Genomic DNA, 18,117 nt, shown 5'->3' on the forward strand with positions numbered 1-18,117 from the left:
TAGTGTTCTAAATCCTCTGATTCTCCTGTGCCTAAACTAAGTTTCTAAATGATGTCATATGTTGGGAGCTGTAGCGAGGAGCTAAAAAGCTGGCAGTTTGAAAATGTGGACTCAGTAAGTAGAGGTTTTCTACTTTTCCTTGGAATCACTTAATATGACCTCTTAATGGGTGGGGGCTTTTCTCTTTCTCTTCATGTAGTTTCTAGGGATTTCAAAGTTGGATTTCAAAGAAATACAGAACTGATGATGTGACACATTTGGAAAATATATATTTCTCTATATATCAGATGTGTGCATGTATATATGTGACAGAAGATAAAAATGTTAACAAAAAAATTACACATGAACTGGGTGTGGTGTCACACACTTGTAACCCCAGCATTTGAGAGGCTGAGATGGGAGGATTTTGGTTTTTTGACGGCCTCAGGTACTTAGCGAGGCCCTTCACAACTCAGTGAGACCCTGTTTCAAAAATACAAAGACTAAAAAAATAGGACTGAGAGTGTAACTTGGAGGTAAAATGCCCTTGGATTCCATTCCCAGTACCTAAAAACAAAACAAAACAAAACACACATAAATGTGCTCATACTTTTTTTTAAATATTGGATTTATTTTTTATTTTATTCTTTTGTGGTTCTGTGGATTTAACTCAGGTAAATTCTACCTCTGATCTATACTCCAGCTCTATTTTATTTTATTTTTAGATTTTGAAACAGCATCTTGTTTAATTGCCGAGGGCCTGCCTAACTAAATTTTCAAGGCTGGCTTTGCACCTGTGATCCTCCTGTCTCAATCTCCCAAGTACTGGGATTGCAGGCGTGTGCCACCACATCCTGCTGATTGTTGTCTTTAATACATAAAATATTTTGCCTTCTGTCTGTGTATGGTAGGTTAAGATCCCTTTTGTTACTCTGTAGGAAGTTCCCAACCTGGAAACAAAAGTGCATGACCATGTGTTGCTGAAGATTGGCTCCTGGCACAGAAAGTAGAAAAAAGTTAATGGCAAAGAAGGCAAGAATGAGAATTTTTTGAGAAGCTGTTGTCCAAATACTCTACTGCATTCCATTGAAAACTTATGGTAATATCATAAGGCAGCTATGATATTTCTCAATTTTTTGGGAAAGGAAAATAAGTTTCAAATTAAGCACGTAGCATAAGATTGTAGAGGTTGTGGGTGGGCTGAGATCTCAACTTGCTTGAGTTAACTCTTAAGTCTAAGACTAAGACTGTCTTTCAATTTCATTATGTAGGAATGGGAATTCCAGGGGACTTTTTTATTTGTTTGTTTGGTTTGTTTGGTACTTGGGGTTGAATCCAGGGACATTCTACCTCTGAGCTAGACTTCAGTCCTATTTTATTTTTTGTGTTGAAACAGGGTCTTGCTAAGTTGCTGAGGGGCTTGCTAATTTTCTGAGACTGCCCTTTAACTAGGATCTTCCTATCTCAGCCTTCCAAGTACTGGGATTACAGATGTGCAACACCATGTCTGGCTGAGGGGACTTTTATAATAAAGATTTTCCTGTTTTCAGCCCCAATCACTGGCCTACCTGCTTCTCTCACTTTTAGGCCTGTATGTGAATCATTTTTTTTTTTTTTTAAATTTTATTTTATTGGTGCACTGTATTCATACATCATAGTGGGATACAAACTTTTGTAGACATACATGCACACATCGCCCAGTCAGCCCCCACCCGATCCCCACCCCATTCTCTCCCCATCCCTCCCTCCCATGCTTGGCTTAGTGGTTGACATCTAGTATTATAGCAATTTATCCAAAATTAAAAATGATAATCTCACATAACAGTTTCATTTGTCTGATACCAAGCTTTTGATGACTTAAAGATAACATTTCAATATTTCTTTTTGCTTTCTTTCTTACCAGAGAATATTTTTTTCTTTTTTTTAGGTGAAACTATCATATATTTATTTTTCAGAAAAAAATCTATCCTGATATGGAATATGGACTCTAGATACCCAAAACAATCTCGAAGCAAAAACAAAGCTAGAAGATGTATATTTTCTGATTTCAAACCATATAAAGCTACAATAATTGAAACAGTGTAGTACTGTTCTAAAGGCAGATATATAGACCATTGGAGTTAAATACAAGCCTAGAGCTAACTTCTTCCCTATATTGTCAAGTTATTTTTGACAAGGTTTCCACGAAGATTTGGTGGTGGAAATAATAATCTTTTAACTAAATATTGTTGAAAAATAATAATTACATGGAAAAGAATAAGATTGGACCCTTACCTAATCCCACATACAAGTATTAACTCAAACTAGATAAAAGACCTAAATATAAATCTTAAGACTATAAACTTTTAGGAGAAAATCTGGGTCATAAAACCTCACAACATTGAAATTGGCAGTGATTTCTTGGATATGATTTCAATGGCACAGGCAACAGAAGAATATACAAACTCCCTAAAAAATAAAAGAAAATATTGTATATCCAAAGACAATGTAAACAGAGTTAAAAGTTACTAATAGAATTGGATAAAATATTTCCAAATGCTATATCTGAAGGAATATTAATATTCCAACTAGAAATCCTAAAAATTAACAACAATAAAGGCAAACAATACAATTTAGAGATAGGTAAAAGACTAACATAAATAATGAATCTCCACAGATAACCAATCTTAGTTGTCTGTTGGATGGAAACTCTTGTTTCTCTGGTTCTGGTGTGTGTTACCTATTTCTTCTTTGTAGTTAATCTCTTTGAGTATTTTCTCTAGCGCTGGTTTTGAAGACATAAATTCCTTCAGTTTCTGTTTGTCATGGAAGCTTCTTATTTCTCCATCTAATTTGATAGAAAGTTTTGCTGGGTAGGAAATTTTTGGCTGGAAGTTGTTTTCTTTCAGAGTTTGGAATATGTTACTCCAAGCCCTTCTGGCTCTCATGACTTGGTTTGGGAAGTCTGGAGTGATTCTAATTGGTTTGCCTCTGAATGTCACTTGGCCCTTTGTTTTTGTTGCCTTTAAGATTCTCTGCTTGGCTTCCACATTGGTCATTTTGACAATTATATGGCGTGGGGATCCTCTTCTCGGATCCTGTCTAAAGGGAGTTCTATAAGTTTCCTGGATCTGTGTATCAACCTCTTGCTCTATATTTGGAAAATTTTCTGCTATTACTTCCTTGAAGAGATTGTTGATCCCTTTGGTATCACTTTCTTTTCCCTCCTCTATTCCAATTATTCTTAGGTTAGCTCTCTTAAGATGGGCCCATATTTCTTCAATGTCAGATTCCTGCTGTTGGATATCTTTTTCTAGATTAGAAACTATGCATTCATTTTTGGATTGCTCATCTTCTAAGAGCGAGATTCTGTTCTCCATGTGGTCTAATCGGTTGTTTGTGCTTTGAATTGAGGCCTTTACTTCATTAATTGCATCCTTTATCTCTTTTTGGCTCTCTCTGAGTTCTTTTCGAAGCACCTCTATTATTTCTACAGTTATTTTCCTGATTTGATCTTCTAGAAATCTCTGATTTTCTGTTTTATCAGGTTCTGATGTTGTGGGGTTGTGCACATTCATTACTTCAGTGTTATTCCTCTTTCCCATGATTTCGGAGGTTTGTGCCTTCTCTGGGTTCTTCCCTTGGGTCACTATGGCTTCACTTAAGGTGCTCTGGATCTCGAGTCTGTATTATCTCAGACCCTACTACTCCTTTACTGGGTTGTATCACAGAGTCTCCGACCCAGGGAGTCGATAGAGGCTGCTTTAAACTATGGGGGGTGCCAGGTTGCACGCTCTCCTATGGTGTGATATCTCTGCCACCGCCCCTCCCTCACTGGGTCAAGTCCCAGGAGGCACAATATTGGGATTTCTCCTCTTTGGCCCGCAATTTGACTCACTGTTCTTGAGTACGTAGATGTAGCTGTACTGGACTCGGTGAATTCACTGCTGCTGCTGCCGCCGGTGGCAATATGGCGCCTCTGCCACGCCCTCGGCCATGAGGCTGGCGTATTTTTTCTTCTCTGGTTTTGATTTCCACTCTGAATCCCTGCAGCGTGTGCTGAGCTCAGCCACTGGGAGCTTTAAATGCTGTCTGCGCTGAAAGATCCCGCCTGGCTGTTCCGCATCGGCTCACCTCGGCTTGCTGTAGCTGTCCGCTGAGTTCGCCGCTGTCGCCGGCAGTATGGCGCTGCTGCCGCGTCCTCGGGCGCGTGTGTCTCCTCTGTGGCCCTGAGCTCTGTTCTCAGTCCGCTCTCTCTCTGGAGCCTGGTGATTTTTTTGTTTTTCTGGTGATGGTGTTTTCTGGCTATGAAAGGCGCTCTTTTTGTGGTAATGGAGATTGGTTGTTAGCGGGACTCTTAAGCCCCGCTTTTCTCGGTCGCCATCTTCCCGGAAGTCTATGTGAATCATTTTATTCCATCTCTTGAACCATTTCTCTGCCCCTGAAAGATTATTTAAAGCTTCTTTGCTACTACTTGAAGAAGTATCTCTTTTATTAAAGCTTCTCTTTTTAATTTTTGTTCATGGAACTCTTTAAGTATAAATAGGATTCTTCCACATGGAAGCTCTTGTAAAACTTTGGCTAAACAAAGGATTCAAATAAAATTTAATCAAAACAGGAAGGGAAAGAAGGCAGATTCAGGCAGCTCTGCATATTTTGACAGAAGAACTGCAATCAGCGTTAACATGAAAAGCTGTATCATTTTAAGATATTTTCTTCTTCTTCTTCAATGTATTCATGGGCATTCTTGTCACAAATAACAAAAACCTAGGGTTATTGTGTCTTATGAGGTAGGGTAAGGAGATAGGACAGGATCTGCATATACTGGTAATGGTGTAGTAGCATTGAATCTGGGGGACAATGGTAGAGGTGCAGGAGAGGGAGGTTCACTTTAAGAGTGAACCTTTGCACTCCCCCTTCCTCTCTCACATTTGTAGTTCTGCTTCCAAATTTTCTGATATGCAACCACCTATGGAGAGATATGGATAGGCATGGAATATTAGAAAGTGCTTTAAAATAGTTTTTGCAACCTATATAACAAATGTCTGAGATGAGCAATGTAGCAAGAAAGTCCCCAAATCCCAGTGACTTCTAACAACAAAGATTATACATACATACATACATACATACATACATATATACATACATACATATATACATACATGGGCGTACTGGGGATTGAACCCAGAGGCACTCTACCTCAGAACTAAACCCCTAGCCTGATTTTTCTTTTCTTTTCTTTTCTTTTCTTTTCTTTTCTTTTCTTTTCTTTTCTTTTCTTTTCCTTTCCTTTCTTTTCTTTTCTTTTCTTTTCTTTTCTTTTCTTTTCTTTCTTTTCTTTGGATCTGGGGATGGAACCCAGGGGCATTTGACCTCTGAGCCACACCCCCTGCCCTATTTTTATTCTTTATTTTGAAACAGGGTCTCATTAAGTTGCGGAGGGCCTCACTAAGTAGCTGAGGCTGTCCGTGAACGTGATCCTCCGGTTTCAGCCTCCTGAATTCTGAGATTACAAGCGTGTGCCACCACGCCGGGCTCTGATTTTATTTCTTATTTGAAAATAGGGTCTTACTAAATTGCAGAAAGCCTCTCTAAGCTGTCGAGGATGGCTTCAAATCTGCGATCCTCTTGTCTCAGCCTCCCAAGTACTGGGATTACAAGCGTGTGCCACCATGCCCGGCTTGTCATTTATATTTTTTTGTGGGCCATTGGTCAGCTGCATCTCTGCTTCCTGTGCCATCTTTGTTCTAGGATCCAGGCTGACAGGGACACATCCTTTGGAACATGTTAATCTCAGGAGAAAGACAAGTGAAAAATGTTACATTCCATTGGAACAAACGTATCACCTGGTCAGGCCTGAAGACAGTAAGGTGAAAACGTGGGGAAAACAGACCTCCTACAGGAGGATAGCATACAATATGTCACTGGCAATTTTATTATGACTGTGCTTCTCTCATTTTAGAAAAGTGGAAACCAAGGCGTGGGAAGGCTGGATGAATTGCCCAGGGTCACACTACAGACAAGTGCAGAGGCCAATTTGAAAGTCAAGCCTGAGTCACAGCCATTACTACTGGTAATGTACCAACAGCAATGGCATTTTCTGTATTCACTCATTCATTTTTGCTGATATCTGCCTAGAGAACAGTTTCCCTCCTAATTACCTAACCAGAAAACTTATGTGGTTAACCCACGTCCATGGCACTCTCTTGCCTTGTGTCCCACCAATCAATAGCTTTAACATAAACCTTGAAACTCAAATGGTCTCTATGTGACAGAAGTTAGTATTCAAAAAACTTACAGAATAGAAGCTCGAAGTAAAAAATAAAATCCTCTTTCAAATCTGGAATTAAAACAATCTAACTGAGCTGGGCATGGTGGTGCCCACCATGTAGTAATCATAGTTTTTGGGAAACTGTAATTGTAGTTTTTGGGAGACTGAGACAAAAGGATTGCAGATTCCAGGACAGCCTCAGCAAACCAGTGAGATCTTGTTTCTTAAGTAAATAGGGCTGGGGGGGAGTGTAGTTTGGAGATAGAATATCCTTGGGTCTAATCCCCAGTACTAAAACAACAATAAACAAACAAAGCAAAACAAAAAACCCAAACAAAACCCAAACAAAACAGCTTAACTTGAGTTTATTAGGCTTATTATTCTATAGCTTCTTGGCCTGTTGGTTAAAATCAAGTGTAGTATGAAAAAGCCAGATACTTCTTCGTATCAACGAAAGGCATCATCTACAAAGAAAGTCAAGTGTGATTTATACTGGTGGTCGTGTGAACTTTCACTAGTGGGGTATTTCGTGAACATCTCAAGCACTGGGAAGATTCTAACTGAAGTGGTGATGGGATCTTGAGTTGCTTTTGTTCCGGTCTATCATTAATTCTCCACCACTGGCCAGCAGGGCTGCGGCGTGCATCTGGAACACCTCCTCCACCTTTCACCTTCCCATCCCCACTGACCTAACACTAATAGTGTTTCAGGGCTCCATCCTAAGGGCCCGAGAGAGCCTTTTCCAGGCTCATCAACCAAATACAAGTCCTCTTTATATATTTTACTTCTTTCTTTTTTTTTTTTTTGAGATGGGTCTTGTTGTGTTGCTCAGGCTGGCCTTGAACTCAAGATCCCCCTGCCTCAGCCTTTTGAGCAGCTGGGACTATTGGCATGTACCACTGTGTCTGGCTTCACAAATCTTTTTTTAAAAATATTTTTATTGTTGCATTATAATCTCACATCATAGTTCACAGTGATAGTGGCATGCATGTACACAGAGCTTGGGCTTTCCCCCAGCTCCCTTCCTGCCCATACAGGATCTTGAGGTTGGCATTGGTATTCTCACATATGTACTTAATGTCAATAGAAGTGATTCCTTCACTAATTCTCCTTCTATACCCCTCCCCTAGACCACTTCCCTTGCTTTATTGGGGTTCAAATCCTTTTATGAAATTCAAATAGGGCTTTGCCTAAACTCTCGCATTCTCTCCTACCTTATTGTCCAATACCCTCTCCTTGAGACCTGTGTAATAGATTTTACAATAGAAATACAAATAGTTTTTACAATAGAAATAACCCGAGATGCTTTATTTGAAAAATTTCTTGGGGCAGTGTGTGAGGTCGATGCATTTATTTGTTAATTTATTCAACTCGTAGGTATCAAATGCTTCCTGTTTTCAAGGCACAATTGACTTGTCAAAGGTGACACAGATGTAGAACAACAGATTCATGACTGAAGTGTAGGATGGTCTGATTAGAAAGCCGGTACTTTTATCCCTCTAAAAACTCAACTCTAAAAGAACTGAGTGTGGTAGTGTGCACCTATAAATCCAGTGCTTGAGAGGCTGCGACAGAAGGATCGCAGGTTGGAGAACAGTCTCAACAACTCAGAAAGACTGTTTCAAAATAAAAAAAATAAAATAGGGTTGGGGGCATGGCTCAGAGGTAGAATGCCCCTGGGTTCAATCCCCAGTACCAATGAATGTATGTATGTCTGAATGAATGAATGAACAAATAAATAAATCTAGAATTACAGGCAACTGACTATTGGGTACATGATTGTTATTCAGATATTAATTTTTTCTTCTCCTTAAAAGTTATATATGGGGCTGGGGATGCAGCTCAGTGGCACTTGCTTTGCACATGCAAGGCCCTGGGTTTGATCCCCAGACACACACACACACACACACACACACACACACACACACACTATATATATATATATATATATATATATATGTATTACCAATTCATTTTTAGGCTACTATTTAGTCTTGATTTTGAAATTACCATTAGTCAATTTTTATTAATACAAGATGGTCCCAATAAAATAAAATAATATTTTGTAATGAGGACTGTATTGGGTAATATTGTACTGTACAGGGGTAGATTCATATGAAGATTTTGTGAGTCCTGAGTTCACACATCTTTCTGTGGGCTTCTTTAAGAAAAAATAATAAATTTAAATAGATAAAAAACAGGTACAACATATTTAACATGAGAGAAGAAATCAATAATTTACTTGAACATTGGAGTTTTAGAGTCTTTTTTCCTTTACATTCTCTTCAGGCAATTTATCAAAAACGCTTACATAGTTTACATGGTTTTAGTCTCATATAAGTTTTTTAGTTACTTTTCTGAACTTCTTGGTATCTTTTTCTAGGATATGGAGATAATTTACTTAGGTATGGCCTTCTGAAACATGAATTTCTAAGTTAAAAAAGTTCTTTAGACCATATAATTGGGTGGACTACTGTCATAGTAGAAACCATTTGGCATGACCATGATCTCCTTGTGGAAATATTTAAACAAAATATTAAATAAATGATGAAAATCTGTTCATAAATAAATAATGCTGTCACTAAGGGATTTTCAGATGTGTATGTAGCTCATAAATTATGTTCAGAAGAACATTATCCAGAATCAAGCACTTCCGTTTTAAAACATTTTGGAAGTGAATAAACTTCATAGAAAGGATTTAAGTCATTTTTTTTCTCTCTCTCAAAGCTTTGTTGAAATATTGGCTCAGCAAACCATTGGTGATTAAGCTAGTTGGTGTAGTATCAAAAAGTTACAGCAGAGGGCCTCATTGCAATGTGCTGGGGTTTTCTTTCCTCATTAAAAGAACATTTTCTCTCCATTGCTCAGCATCTGTTCACTCACTTTGAAACTTGCATATGCTTATTTAAAAATATTTTTAAATACCAATTTTACTATATTGAGAATGTAGGGTGCAATTGATGTCTTAAAAATCATTACGTTTTTTTCTTGGTTCCTGTGAAAGTACTGAAATTTTGACACTGTTTTCCACTTCCTTCCATAGCAGTGAGGAACTATACACTCTCTTTTGCTTTCCTTTGCGGGATGTCACTTTCTTCATTCAACTTGGTGCCAGATCATTATAACATATTTATGTAAAATTATGTTACTTTATTCCAAGAGCAGAGCAATTACATGGATGCAGTTCATAACATAAATATCATCATTATTACATCCTCCAGTTGTCTTTCAGGCAATTGTGCTTAAGTTCTAACATCATCATCTACTATAAAACAAAGAAAAAGCTGACAATTGTGTGTCAGATGTTCAAACAAATGAGGTGAGGCGCAGCTGATCTAATTTAGGCTGCCTTAATTATTCTATGGCTTCACCTTGCCTTTCCTTCCTACTGCACTTTTGTTGACAAGTTTGTGATTAGTTTGATGATGATCAGCATAGAAAATAAAAGGACAGGCTAAACTACAGTTTCATACACCTCGAATGTGTATACACAGGCTAGTACCTAGTCCCAGTGAATTCCTTTTTAACACTTTTGTTGAAGAACAAACGTCTCCAGCAGAGCACAAACACTGTTGATAACTCTGGGCTCCGCAGTCAATTATATTTATTTTTGGAGCCTCAACCTGGTTTCTTCTAATTATGTTCACAGAGGATTTTCGCCTCATTCAAGCACCATACACTCTCACGAACACTACCTTTCTAGAATCCTGCTTTAAAAAAATAATGCTAATTATCCTGTAGAAAAGAAATGGTTTTAAGATGAAAGAATTTCAGAATAATGAATTATGGCTTAGTACTATTCAGAATTCTTGTATTTTGAAAAACCTAAATAATTTGAATATTAGAGCATAAAACTTTCACATAAACATTACATAGGAAAGATAAATATTTTACTGTGATTAGGTGAACATTTTACGTCGCATATATTTTCTGTCTGCATCCAACAAAATGCCAATAGTAATGGCAAGCGGTGAGACAATTTAGAACACATATCTCATTTATCTTTTATGATAAAACATTGTGTGTCCTGATAAAACACAATACTACAATAAGGCTGGGTGAGGTTGTCAAAAAGACTATTTTAGGCCTCTTGAAATTAATTAAAGTCATGCAAAAAGTTGAGAAGGAACTACTCAAGAGTGTTAGGTAAGAGCAGTTGGAGTCTATGGCATTCTTGTTTGGACTTGTGTTCTGTACCCCGTGCCCAAGCTGAATCCATTCACAACTTTCCACTGCTCAACATGAAAACCAGTAGCTTCTCCACTAGAGGCAGTTCACTTGGTTTGGAGGAGGGTATGGAAAAGCCTTACCCTTTTTATGGAAAGGTGTCATCAGTAGAAATAGCAATCTTGGTGGCAAACTGAATGAGGAAGACCAGCAGCTGGGCAGCTTGAAGTTGTAATTCCAGTTAAGGGAAGCAATGGACCAGCAGACTGGCCTGAAATATAGCATGGAGTCCTAGGAAGTGAGAAACCAGCAGAGCATCTTGTTAACTCTCCACACATCCTGGCAGGAGAGACTGGAGGGTGTCCTTTGTCCCTGGATGGGCACAGGGGCAGCCCCCTACACAGAGGAGAGGCTGATGCCCTGGTAGGAAATTAAAACGAGGGCCAACACTGAAACCGATTAACTGATTCAATGGCAAAACTCTCTTTAGATTGTTTAGAGTTAAAAGGCAGTGCTAGAGTTTCAAATTTTCTTTATCTTCATAATATCTAAATATTCACCCGGCATGGTGGCGCATGCTTGGAATCCCCGTGCTTGGGAGGCAGAGACAGGAGGATCGCGCAGGTTCGAAGCCAGCCGTGCTGGCTTAAGAGACCCTGTTTCCAAATTTATAAAAAGTATTAAATAGGTCTGGGAGTGTAACCCGGAGGTAGAAGGGCTTCCAGGAACTCCAGTACCACACACACACACACACACACACACACACACACACACACACACACAATATTCAATTTAGAAATAGACTAGAAAAGGGAAATTCTTTTGGTTCTCTGAGTTGTCAATCTTTGAAATACTTGATTGTATTGGTTAGACAACTCTATTGATTTTCCTGCTTCTTTTAATTTTAGAGGATAGCAAAGTGTTTTGGAATATTAATAATAGCTAATGTTTATTGCATACTTATTATAAGTAGGATATTGTGTTATGGCTTTACATACTTAATGTTACTTAATTCTCACAGTTGTGATATTATCCCCATTTCCTGGTGGATTGGAGCTTCAGCAGAATAAATAACTTTCTTAAGGTAACAACAGCTGAGAAGTGAGTAGGTGGAATGCAACCCAAGGTGGTCTCTTTTCTGAACTCCTTTTCATAAATACTAGCCTGTACTTTTAGTTGATGGCACTATAGAATACAGATTATTTTTCTATGACTGTAAAAACATAATCTGATAGCACTCAAATTACCTTATGTAGAGCTATTGGTATAGTAAGCGGGTATGTACTGTTGACCTTCCATGTCTGTGGGTTCTGCATCCATATTCAACTAACCACACATCAAAATTATTTGGAAATGCTGGACGTGGTGGCGCACACTTGTAATTCCAGCATTCAGGAGGCAGAGACCGGAGAATTGCGGTTCGCGGACAACCTCAAATACTTAGTGAGGCCCTTCACAACTCAGTAAGTCCCTGTTTCAAAAATAAAAGACTAAAAAAATAGGGCTGGGAGTGTAGCTCAGAGGTAGAATGCCCCTGGGTTCCATCCCCAGAACAACAAAAAACAAAAAAACAAAAAAAAAAAAAGGAAAAAATAGTGTCTGTATTGAACATGTGCGTACTTTTTCCTTTGTTATTATACTGTAAATAACAGCACAACTGTTTACATTCTGTTAGGTATTATAAGTCCTCTGAAGATGATTTAGAGTATATCGGAGGATATGCATAGATTACCTGCAAACACTATGCCAGTATATAGAAGCAACGTGAGCATCTGCTGGGTTTGGTATCTGCACCAACTCCTGCAACCAGTCACCCATGGACACTGAAGAACAACAGTGCATTCACTTTTTAGTTGAGACTTAAAAAGCATGCACAGAGCCAGGTGTGGTGGCCCATGCTTGTAATCCCAGCGCTTGGGAGGCTGAGACAGGAGGATTGTACAGGTTCAAAGCCAGCCTCAGTTACTTAGTGAGGCTCTCAGCAACTTAGTGAGACCCTGTTTCCAAATGAAGTATAAAATACATCTGGGAGTATAGCTTGGAGGCAGAAAAGCCCCTGGGTTCCACCCCCAGTACCACATACAAAACTAAGCATGTACAGGTGTACAAACACACACCTATCTTTATATTAGAGATATTTTATTTATTTATTTATTTATTTATTTATTTATTTATTTATTTATTTATTGGTACTTGGGTTCCTGGAAACCCTTCTACCTCTGGGCTACACTCCCAGACCTTTATTTATGTATTTATTTATTTATTTATTGCAGGTCTGGGGATGGAACCCAGGGGCATTTGACCTCTGAGCTACAGCCCCTGCCCTATTTTTTATTCTTTATTTTGAAACCGGGTCTCACTGAGTTGTGGAGGGCCTCACTAAGTAGCTGAGGCTGTCTGTGAACCACCATCCTCCGGTCTCGGCCTCCCGAATGCTGGGATTACAAGCGTGCACGACTATGCCTGGCTTATTTTTGTATTTTTATTTGGAAACAGGGTCTCTTAAGCCAGCACGGCTGGCTTCGAACCTGCGCGATCCTCCTGTCTCCGCCTCCGAAGCGCGGGGATTACAAGCATGTGCCACCACGCCTTGCTATTTTCGAGACAATTTTAAACAGACACAAAACAGACAAAATATAATGATCCTTTATGTTCTCACAACACAGCTTTGCAATTTTTTATAATAGCTAATATTATTGCATGCTATATGCTCATCTTTATTAGAAGCCAGATATACCTAGACTTTTTTTTATAAGGTGAACACCAATTACTGTTAACTTTGCATTAAAAATTTTTCATAATGGATTTAATTAACTCCTTAGCTTGGTAAATATTTCCTTTTAAAAGAGATAATATGTTTTCAGGAGTAGAGAACTCAGTGAACCCAGGAGAGGGTGTGGCTATCCTGCGGCTAATTTGGCATACCAGAATGGAGCGTGGACGCAGAATGGAGTTTGGTTTGCTCTTCTTTTAGAGACATTGTCTCTGAACCTCTATGGGTCTGTCAGCCTCTATCAAGTGAGCTGTGGGTTAGTCTTTTTCTTTTAAAGACTTCATTATTTTTAAACAGGTTTAGGTTCATAGCAAAATTGAGCAAAACAAAACAAAACAAAACAAAACAAAATAAAAAAGAGTTCCCATATACCCTGTAGCCTTACACGTGCACAATGTCCCTTGCTATCAACATTCCCCATTAGAGTGGCACTTCTGTTACAATTGATGAACTCATGGCGATACATCATTATCACCGAAAGCCCATAATGTACATTAGGGTTCACACCAGGCACTGTATATTCTATAAGTTCAGACAACTATCTAATGACATGTACCCACAGTTATAGTATTACATGGATATACTGCTTTAATTATCTGGTCTTGTCTTTTGTTTCTAACATTTTCTCTTATGAGCATCAGCATTGTTTTTTCTACATGTTTAATCATCATGTCATGGTTTTCAGTGACTCATGGTGGTGACTAAGAACCAGTGCCCTGAATCTAGTCTGCAATTACTGCACTGTTTGCCAAGCAATATGCAACAGAGGTGTGGTGGTTTGTGAAACTGGTAGGAATAGTAGTGTGATCATCCTCTGTTCTTTTAGGACACCTGCAGAAATATTTTGTGCTGTGTGGAACATTTAACTGCTTTATTTGAGGCTTTAGGTCTCTTCAGTGAGATGTGATGTTTTAAGCCATGTGTCTTGGTAATAGTTTTTAAATTCCCAATGTCAAATGTATTTACAATAACTCTGGGTCCTGACAGAAACCATTCTCTGCTTTTGCATCTCCTTTAACCTCTTTCTTCCTTCCTACATTTCAGCTGTGAATGTCATCGGTAAACATCTGATAGATTTCTGGGAAAGTCATCTGGCTTTTTCTGCCTGGTTCCCTCAAGAGGTTGTAAGTGATGCACATCCAGACTATTTTAAATTTATTTGAAAAATTGCGTGCATTAAATTAATTTGAGAGAGTTTAGGTGACTAAGGCCTGACTCATGCTTCTAGGCATCTGGATGCCAGTTTGCTAGGATCCTAGAAATGGTATTTTGATTTTTCCTATAAATTATTTTCCAGGTTATAATACTTGGCTTTTATAAATATTCTTTGTTGTTTTTTCAAGAAAACTGAAATCATGTCAGTTTGAACTGCCTCCTTTGACTCCCCGGGTCCGGAGTGGGTGTTCGCAATGGCCAGAGTATGGTCAGGAGATAAGGTTCTGCTCTAGCCCAGGTTCCCTTCCCATACGTGCAGTGGGGATGCAAGGGTCCCAGACATTCTATGCATCTAGAGTTCTTGCTTCCAAACTAGGTGGATTTTACCCAAATTTAACATCATCTGCATTTGTACACTTTAGGGAACATTTAGATGACTTCTAGTGGGACAGAATATATATACATACATATATATATATATGTATGTATACATATATAAACACACACACATATATAAATACATATATACACACATATACATATATATTAATTGTACTGTGAATCCAACCCAGGGACATTCTATTTCTAAGATATATCCCCTGCCCTATTTTATTCTTTATTTTGGAACAGGGTCTAAGTTGTGGAGGGCCTCACAAGTTGCTGAGGCTGATCTTGAACCTGAAATCTCCCAGTCACAGTCTCCAAATTTTGGGATTACAAGCATTCGCTATCATGCCAGGCTAAGGGACAGTTTTAATTTTGAAGGACCTAGAGAAGGCAGTGTAGAGCTCAGATGTTGGGGCTGGAAACTCAAACACCAGTTCTATACCTTATAAGTCAAGTGATACCATGAGAAGAAAGCCTTGCTCTTTTTGTTTTCATAAAGGAGGTCTTGTAGTTTGAATGTGTCCTCTTGAAAATTCATGTGTTAGAAACTCAGTCCCCAATTTCACATGTTAATAATATTTGGAAGCCAGAATAGTGGCTCACACTTGTAATTCCAGTACTTGAGAGGTTGAATCAAGAGGATCTGGGATCATGGCCAGCCTCAGCTTCTTAGTGAGGTCCTCTGCAACTTAGTGAAACCCTGCTTCAAAACAAAAAGAATAAAAGATAGTGCTGGGGGTGTAGCATGGAGGTAGAATGCCCCTAAGTTCAGTTCTCAGTACTGCAAAAAATATATTTATAAATGTATATGGAAGTGGATCTTTGAGCGATAACTGGGATTAAATCAATCATGATGGTGGAATCTGTTACTGGCTTTATGGGATGAGGAAGAGAGACCCAAGCTGTCTTACCCTCTCTGTCTTGCTGTGTGATGTCCTTCACCACGTTATGCTGCATAAGAAAGCCCTCACCAGCTGCTAGGCCAATGCTGATAGTATGCTCTTGGACTTTTCAGCTTCTAGAACTGTGTGCCAAATGAACTTCTATTGTTTATAAATCATGCAGTCTCGGGTACTGTGCTATAGCAATAGAAATCAGAGTAATAGAAGAGATATTGATGCCAAGCTCAAAATTATAGCAAGGATTCGTTGAATTAATGCATGCAAAGCCTTTATGTTGGCTTGGCACATACTACCCCATTGTTACCTAGAAGAATAAACATGGTTACAAAGTATGTTTGAACTTCATAACTACAAAGAGTCTTCCTGCCCTCTGCAGTAAGAGCTGGTGGTAGATGAGGTAAAACAAGACTGAAGAGGACAGAAGGGACTGCTGTAGGTGCATAGACAGCTCTGACAGGTGCACGCAGGCCTCAGGGGCACAGGAACTGCAGATATGCAGAATCAGAAGATGCTAACATGAGGAAGCTGTGATTTTTTTTTTTTTTTTTTTTTTGGTGGTACTGGGGAAGGAATCCTTCTACCTCTGAGTACACTCCCAGACCTATTTTATATTTTATTTGGAAACAGGGTTTCTTAAGCTAGCGAGGCTGGTTTCGAACCTGCGGGATCCTCTTGTCTCTACCTCCCAAGCACGGGGATTACAAGCGTGTGCCACCATGCCCGGCAGACGCTGTGATTTGAATGCTGGCCTATAATCATTTATACTATCCTTATAACAACTCTATGGGGAGGGAGTTATTAATCATGAGTGTAGATGAGGAACTGAGGCTCGTTCATTATCATATGTGTCAGACAGCTAGGAAGTAACAGAGCCATATAAAAAGCTGGACTCCAGTTTCCTGGAAAGGGGGTGGAGGGGTGCTGATGTTCTGCTCGCCAGGCCTTGTAGGCACTCTAGCTTTAAGAGCACAGGTTGGCATCATTTACTACAGCACTTTCAAACTTTCCCCCTTGAATTTGCACAACAATTTCTAAATAAAAGTTTATTTAAAAATCCATTATGAAATTTAAATAGGACGGAGTATATTCCTGTAATCCCCTTAACATAGCAACCCCTTTCTCCTTTCATGGTGTCCCCTAAGGGAGTTCTATCGAATCGATTACAAAACCACCGTTTCTGCTTCTGGGATGAGAATTTATTGTGACAACAAAGCAAGTCACTGGAAGTCCTAACCTTCACTCGTGGGAAGGCTAATGTGGTCTGGGGAGAATCCAGTAAAACTGGCTTCAATTTTGTCCTTGTAAAGTTAATTCAGATTAGACTACTGTGTCAAAGGACATAATCTGGAGCTAGGGGAAGATGCCTTTGTCTTTCCTCATCCCTCTTAAGTGTTCTAATCATTCTGAGAATCCCATTATAACTCTCAAGATGATAGCAGGACATTTGTCTGGGTTTTGTACAAATTTTCTCAAAATTTTTTTTCCCATAATACAAAACCTCAAGTTCTAACAACCTAAAGGGTTAGTGTTTGCTTTGTCTGGGTTGGCAGTTACAAGCATAGAATCTACTTGCTAATTTTTTTTATTTCAGAAATACTTTTATGCAAAGCTTTCCCCATCTGCTTTTGCAATGTTCTTACTACCATACAAAATTTCATGCAGGGATCTCTGGCTTTGGTCCTAGGAGTCCAGAGGCCATGGAATGTGTACTGCAAGGTATATATCATAGGACATGTCTGCACAATTGAGCAAAAGGCAGACTGTCATGTGGAATAAAAAAATAATAATGGAATCCTGTAAGTCTCAAAGACCCCATCAAAATTCTTGGATGGAATTAGATCTGGCAAATGGAAGAACAGCTGCATTTTCAATGATTTAAAAAGCTCTCAGTAAAATACTGGTGATGGCAAAATAGACCAAACATTTAATGTCATTAATATAATTTTTGATGGAGCAGTATTTTTATAGAAACCCATTCTACTTTCATATAATTTGACACAGTGGGAAAAAAAAACTTGGTGTAGAACTTTTTGGTCAGAAGTGAGAAAAATTTGGTGGAAGTACTATGTCTCTTATTTAATAAACATGTGATCTTGGGAAAAATAATGTTTCTGGACATCAGTTTTCTCCTTGATAAGTTGGCACTAGAGCTAGGCATTGTGGTGCATGCCAGTACTTGAGGTATTGAGATAGGAGGAATGTGGGTTTGAGACTAGCTTCAGCAATTTAGCAAGACTCTCAGCAACTTAGGCCATGTTTCAAAATAAGAAATAAAATTAAAAAAAGGCTAAGAGTATATTTCAAAGTTAGAATGCCCCGGGTTTAATCCTCAGTACCAACACCACCACCAAAATAAAAAGAAAAGAAAAAAAAGGCAAAGGAGAGGGGTTACTGGTGTGTGCCACCACACCTGGCTAACACATAGCGTTTGGTAACCACAATAATTTCATTTATTAGGAACAGGGAGTGAGCTTGGTCTTCAAGGAGAACTGGATTATGAGATC

Source organism: Muscardinus avellanarius (genome assembly GCF_963383645.1).
Source record: "Muscardinus avellanarius genome assembly, chromosome: 2".
In the NCBI taxonomy this organism is placed as follows: domain Eukaryota; kingdom Metazoa; phylum Chordata; class Mammalia; order Rodentia; family Gliridae; genus Muscardinus; species Muscardinus avellanarius.